This window comes from Procambarus clarkii, chromosome 37, assembly GCF_040958095.1.
Source record: "Procambarus clarkii isolate CNS0578487 chromosome 37, FALCON_Pclarkii_2.0, whole genome shotgun sequence".
Taxonomy (NCBI): Eukaryota; Metazoa; Arthropoda; class Malacostraca; order Decapoda; family Cambaridae; genus Procambarus; species Procambarus clarkii.
Window position 1 is genome coordinate 18,213,095 of NC_091186.1, and position 6,949 is coordinate 18,220,043.

The 6,949-nt window shown below is 40.3% G+C and overlaps 1 long non-coding RNA gene across 1 annotated transcript; it reads left to right on the forward strand.

Moving 5' to 3' along the window:
* Positions 1-2,011: 2,011 nt before the first annotated feature.
* On the forward strand, positions 2,012-2,783 carry LOC138372049 (uncharacterized). Its single transcript, XR_011230657.1, has 2 exons — positions 2,012-2,654; positions 2,703-2,783. It is a non-coding gene; the product is annotated as an uncharacterized lncRNA (long non-coding RNA).
* Positions 2,784-6,949: the final 4,166 nt, after the last annotated feature.

The window sequence follows — 6,949 nt, forward strand, 5'->3', positions numbered from 1 at the left end:
TCTCTCTCTCTCTCTCTCTCCAGCTCTCTTTTCTCTCTTTTCTCTTTTTCTCTTGTTTCTCTCTTTCATTCCCCACCCCTCTCTGTATCCCTCCCTCCCCCTCCTCTCTCTCTCCCATGAGAGCAGTTTTTAGATGGACTGAAAATTTTCTCGTTTTATTAAACAAAAACCAGAAGCTCGTGTATTTTCCGGTCGACTCTGTACCCTGCGCTGGTCTCCTCGCGCTCTCCACTTTAATGGAAAACATTCGAACATTTGTTGTGCATCAGATGTTTTCTGTGTTGATCCACGTGTCTGCCTGTCTGACTCTGTGCCTGTCTGTCTCTGTCTGCCTGCCTGCCTGTCTGCCTGCCTGCCTGCCTGCCTGTCTACATTTGTCTTTAAGTCTGCTTTCTCATTCCAGATTTCCCTATTTCCCAGCCTTACCAAGACACCCACCACGACCCCCGGGAGCCTTAACAGCGTCACTACTCTTCTCTGACACACAGAAAACTTCAATAAAGTGCTTCGCATCAATCCCTGGATAACGCTTGTTCAGTACGCAGAGAAAATCCCCTTAAGTATTCCAGCAGGCGCTTAATGTGCAAAATATTTTGGGAAATATTCGTATCGACCACTTAATATAACGGCCGGCCCTCTACAGCGATGGGAGGTCGTTCGCACTCACCCCCAAACGTGTTATTTTTCAGCCATTTCGTCTTTTTATGCAAAACAGTTTCTTGTATTCCAAGGAGAGTAATGGGAGTTGGGAAAAAGTGATGTCGGGTCTTGGAAGCCGTGAAACCACTGTCTTATTTTGGTCTCCTTCTAGTGGACTATCAGGGGGAAAGTGCCAAGCCTTTACGACTATATAGCACATATTCGGTGCCCAACCACTTGGACGGTCTGGGATTGAACGCCGACCTGCATGATGCGAGACCGACGCTCTACCGTCCAGCCGAAGTGGTTTGGTCTTTCTTGCTCAAGTATCACGTCCTTATCTGGACCTTATTCACTATAATGCAAAATTGGATATTAAAGGCAAAATCTACATGTTGGAAGGAATTATAAGACATATTGTTATAACAGTGCAATAAATGCTCATAGCTCTCAGGAAAGCATTAGGTATATATAGGTTAAAAACTGTTTCTTTTAGACAAGAATATTGAAAACATAAAACATAAGCATACACATATTGAGAAAATATGACATGTATATGAGGCAATTTGAATAATGATGAGCGCATCGATATGCAGGGATATATATATATATGAATAAATATATAAATAAATATATGTACTAGATATTATTGAACGTTTGTGTCTGTTTTTAATGAATCCTTGAAGGTAATAAGGTTGCAAAAAAAATCTAAATACATGAACATAATTACGATGGTTAAGTGAAGGCAGATTAGGAGAATGATAGTGTCCAGAGAATAAGCTGGGATCAGGTGGAGTCACCTATACTGAAGAGCTCGCCTCTAATATAAGGCACAGTAATCCTCCTCTTGAGATCATTATATATTAAATATAATATAGACGTGTGTGTGTACATGTGTGCACATGCTTACGTTTTGTGTGTGTGTGTGTGTGTGTTTGTGTGTGTGTGTGTGTGTGTGTGTTTGTGTTTGTGTTTGTGTGTGTGTGTGTGTGTGTGTGTGTGTGTGTGTGTGTGTGTGTGTTTGTGTTTGTGTGTTTGTGTGTGTGTGTGTGTGTGTTTGTGTGTGTATGTGTGTGTGTGTGTGTGTGTGTGTGTGTGTGTGTGTGTGTGTGTGTGTGTGTGTGTGTGTGTTTGTGTGTTTGTGTGTGTGTGTGTGTGTGTGTTTGTGTGTGTATGTGTGTGTGTGTGTGTGTGTGTGTGTGTGTGTGTGTGTGTGTGTGTGTGTGTGTGTGTGTGTGTGTGTGTGTGTTTGTGTGTGTGTGCGCGCGTGCTCCTGTTGTAGTGCTTAAGAGAAAACATCTCTAAGATAAATCTTTTCTAAGGTTGTATTTTCTAAATGTGAAAAAAAATATTTGCTGAAATTGTAGTTTTATTCTGAAGGTTATACAATTTCGCAAATTAATATGAATTTCGCTGTAAATGGAATAGCGAGGATAGTGGTGATTGTTGTAGCTGTGATGGTCAGCACACTCAGCAGCCAGCTGACCCGAATGAAAGCCAGCCTGCAGCTGCAGCAGTACGAGGCCAGCTGGAGAGGGTGGGCGAGGCGGGTCCCCATCTTGGGGGCCATGACGTCTCCTCCACCTCCTAGCCCTGAGAGCACCCTGCATCCCTTACTCCTGGGGGTCCTCATTGGCCTCCTTCCTTACCTCTTTTCTGTCTGCTTCAGGCATCTCGACGGGCCCTCGGGCACGGCTGAGACGCATTCCGACGATGGGGAACATGAGACGCATCTCTCCGGCTGAGCACGGCATCTCTCCTCTCCGGGCACGGCTGAGACGCTTCCCGACGGGGCGACAGAGATCCGGAGACGTATCCCGACGTGGCATGACGACACAGTCGAGACGCATTCCGACGCGGGGGACAGGAACCCTCGGGCACGGCAGAAACACATCCCGACGGCGTCATCGGGCGCAACTGAAACGCCTCCAGACAGGAGAACAAGATCTTCAAGCACAGCTGAGACGCCATGGATACAGAATTTTCTCCTCTCGTGAAGGTCGTCTCTAGTGAAGGTCGTCTCTAGTGAAGGTCGTCTCTGGTGAAGATCGTCTCTAGTGAAGGTCGTGGCCAATACCTGTCTGGCTTGGAAAAATAATATTGCAGATAACAATTCTGATAGGGTTTTAGAGCTATATTTTTTTCTCATTAACAAATCCCGGAATGTAAATTGGGAACTGTACGAGGATTTTTTTTTATAATTGGACACCACACCGACAGATCTGAAAATAAAGGAATTGACAACGTTCAAGCTGTCTTAGATCATTATTAAGTCGTGTAATGCAAGAGAACGATCTGATATTTTATTCGTGAGCTGTGTGGATATTTTATTTCTTCAGGTTTGTTTCAAGTTCACTTCTTTCATCTGTTGAATTTCCGTATGTGTTTAGTTTATGATATTTAGTTTATTAGCCTACAAAATAGCCTACCCAATAGGCTATTTTGCCTATTGTGTCGGCAATAGGCACAATAAACGACAGCCTACAATGTCGTGTGGGCACAATACACGACAGCCTACAAAATAGATCAGGTTTGTAGCACAAGTTGCATGTAATACAAGCTCTACACAAGCTGAACAGTCGCGCAACACAAGCAACTCCAGTGTGCAATTCAAATTCATCCATGCTGCAACATGAGCTTTACATATTGGGAGGGTCACTCCACGCAAAGCAACTTAATAAAAAATTACTTTCCAACCTGTGCAAATTACACTCAGTATCTTTTCTCATTATTCTTCTAGAGGGAGGTACTCAATTCCATTTCTCTTCTAGATGGAGGCACTCAAACCTACTCCTCTTCTAGAGGGAGGCACTCAAACCCACTCCTTTTCTAGATGAAGGCACTCAAACCCACTCCTCTTCTAGATGGAGGCACTCAAACCTACTCCTCTTCTAGAGGGAGGCACTCAAACCCATTCCTCTTCTAGATGAAGGCACTCAAACCCACTCCTCTACTCCTCTAGAAGCTAGAACTATATGTACCTGATCATCCACTACCTGCATTATCATGCGCCTCATTTGGTCATCATATTCATAAAATGATGAACCAAATACGATCAATATTATGAATAACATTGTAGTTACGTAATAGGGAAATTAATCCTAATGGGTTGTAATCAATTTCATTATTGAAATTATCATCACTTTTTGAATGATGTAGGTTGTTATTGATGACCATGTGAATCATTAGTGCTCAGAAGACTTTTATAATGAAGCCATTCTATTGGAGCTTTCATTTTTACATTCCATTTAGTGAAAATCAAAACGTTGATTCGGTTCATATTCACAGAAAATCGACAAACTTTGTTTGGAATTCCATTTTCGAAATAAAATATACATTTCAGCAATTGAGAAGATTGTTATTGCATTTAATTGAGGCCACAGTTGCAATCGAAAATTGAAACTGACAATTACTATCAAGGGGTCATTCCGTGCAATTTAATTGTGATAATCTTAGGATAAAATGTTTACTGAAATGACATCTCGTCCTTAATTTCTCGGTAATGTTTTCGGGTAAAATTAAAATCGCAGGAGTTTTTTTTAGAATATATTATGGTCACAGCTTGGTATATTTCCTTGGCTCGTTGAGATAGAGTGATACATGCCCTTGGCTCGTTGAAATAGTGTGGTATATCCCCTCAGCTCGTTGAAATAGGGTGGTATATCCCCTTGGCTCGTTGAAATAGTGTGGTATATCCCCTTGGCTCGTTTAAATAGTGTGGTATATCCCCTTGGCTCGTTGAAATAGTGTGGTATATCCCCTCAGCTCGTTGAAATAGTGTGGTATATCCCCTCAGCTCGTTGAAATAGTGTGGTATATCCCCTCAGCTCGTTGAAATAGTGTGGTACATCCCCTTGGCTCGTTGAAATAGTGTGGTATATCCCCTCAGCTCGTTGAAATAGTGTGGTATATATATTCCCTTGGTTCCTTGAGATAATGTTGTATATACCCTTAGCTCGATAGGATACTCCATGCTATACTATTGTTATGTCTCCGTGAACATATCTGAAAAAGGGATCCGTAACTCTGAGAGGGACATGTGGCTTATAAATGGCGTGAAAATAGCCTTTTCTAATCTTCGTTGCAAGTGTCAACATTGCAATAGGCGTCGTTGTCCACGTCACGTTGGGTAAATTTACTAAGGAGTTTTCAGCAATGAAAATACATATAGGAAATGCTGTTCCTCTCGGAGATTTCCAATTTTAAATCCGTAATCAATGATATGTAATCGAGATCTATAGTTCTGTGATCAGTGACAGGTCCACTACATGACCGGCTGGCTGTAAGATCCTGTAGCAACATACAGAACCTCACCCCTCAACATGTAACAACATATATGCTGAGAGTGAGTCTTTTAACGGCGTATATGCAAGCTGCGAGGTTCTGTAACAACATTCTGTTCAATATCATTGAAAGCTGTAGTCTGTTGACCGTTTGTCAATATTCCATATATGACAACACTATCCAAGAGTCTGCTGGACTCCTCATAAATACAGACCACGTCAATTCCCGTTACAAATGCATCATGAGGCAATATAAATAATACTAATTTGGGTACCACATTATATACTAAAATCTGTTTCATATAGACGTTGCTTGTATGGCGAAATACATAATTTATCAAAATTGTCATGAAACTTTTTTTTTTTAATAATTTTGGGATTGCATTCGTGTTTTGTACGTGACAAAAGCCTTTCATTACAATGGGTGTTCTTTAAAATAATCGTTTTAAGCAACAATGTGTGTTAGGATTTTGTGTTAATGTTGATATTACATAATTTATCAAATCTATAATGATAACGGTAAATTCCGCCGTGGAAATATATCGTATTAAGTTCTCCAATTATTGGTTATATATATTCATCAAGATCAATTAAAGGACTGAATACGTTCTAAAGGCCCGCAGCACAATGATTAAAAAAAGACTGTTGCTAATCAAATAATTATACAATATTGTGTGCAATTAATCAACCTGACAAAGTTGTGTCTAATGAGACAATCAAACACTGAATTGGATGCGTAATTTAGTAATGAAGCAGAGGGACGCTAAATTAGTCAAGTTGAACAGACCAAACGGTGTAAAAATATGTTTTGTTTAACTAATTAGATGCCATGGAACATTACACGTTAATTAGATGCGAGATATGTTGTCAATAATGCACTTGATACAATGAAACGTCATATGTTCGTTATGGTAATTAGACATTGTATGTTCCTGCCTCCATTTTCATTGAGTTACACTGCTTACTAAATCCTCTTCTCTAATCATTCTATTGACGAAATATATTATATTACTAAGAACTCTATTTGACCCGGCCCGAATTCGAAACACTGACGTCCAGGATCACCCCTAAACGTACACAGTACCGCTTGGACTGGACGGTAGAGCCACGGTCTCGTTTCATGCAGGTCGGCGTTTAATCCCCGACCGTCCACAAGAGGTTGGGAACCATTCCTTATCCCCCGTCCCATCCCAAACCTTTATCCTGACCCCTTCCAAGTGCTATATAGTCGTAATGGCTAGGCGCTTTCTTCTGATAGTTTGTTTTCCTTCCCTTCCCTTCTCCTTGACTAAATGGAAGGCGCCATTAATGTGGCCTGGAGGTTATGGATCATTATAAATATTTCCAAAATCATTTAACTTAGGCCTACCCCGACCTTCGTCTTTATCCTGCCCATACTCCAAACCATTTCCCCTCCAACTTTACGAAATGCTAGCCTCCAACTTTGCGCAGACAGAGACAAACATTCGCTCTCATATAGAATTTCTATAGATTAAATAATGTATAAATATTCACCATTAATATAATTTTGTTTAGTGTGATTGAACTTAGATGCCCCAGTGAAGCTTTGGCCACCAGATTCCTGAATTAATGTACATAAAAAAATACGAAAAAGCAAGAATTAGTAAATCATGAGAATTGGAAATATCTGAAATTAGAAATAGCTCTGTCGATAGAGTTTTGGCATCACACGCCTAAGGGGACCACGGTTCAAGTCTCCTACAGCCCAGGTGAATGGAGTAGCAATATCTACTTTGAAGAAAAATAGTTTTATGAAGAAAAATTAGTTTATTAATAAGTGATAAACGTATTCCTTGCTGAAGTAAACACTCAGGAATTTAATACAAAAGCGTGAAATTGAATGAGAAATATTTAGGGTATAGAAAATTAATAGGTAAACACATGTATATAGAGACTCATATCTGTAGTACAAACTGTATACTGTAATATTTTGGAAAAAAAAAAACTTTTAGTTTTGATTTTAAATAGAATCTGCTTAGTATGGATCAATAATAACTCTTCTGATT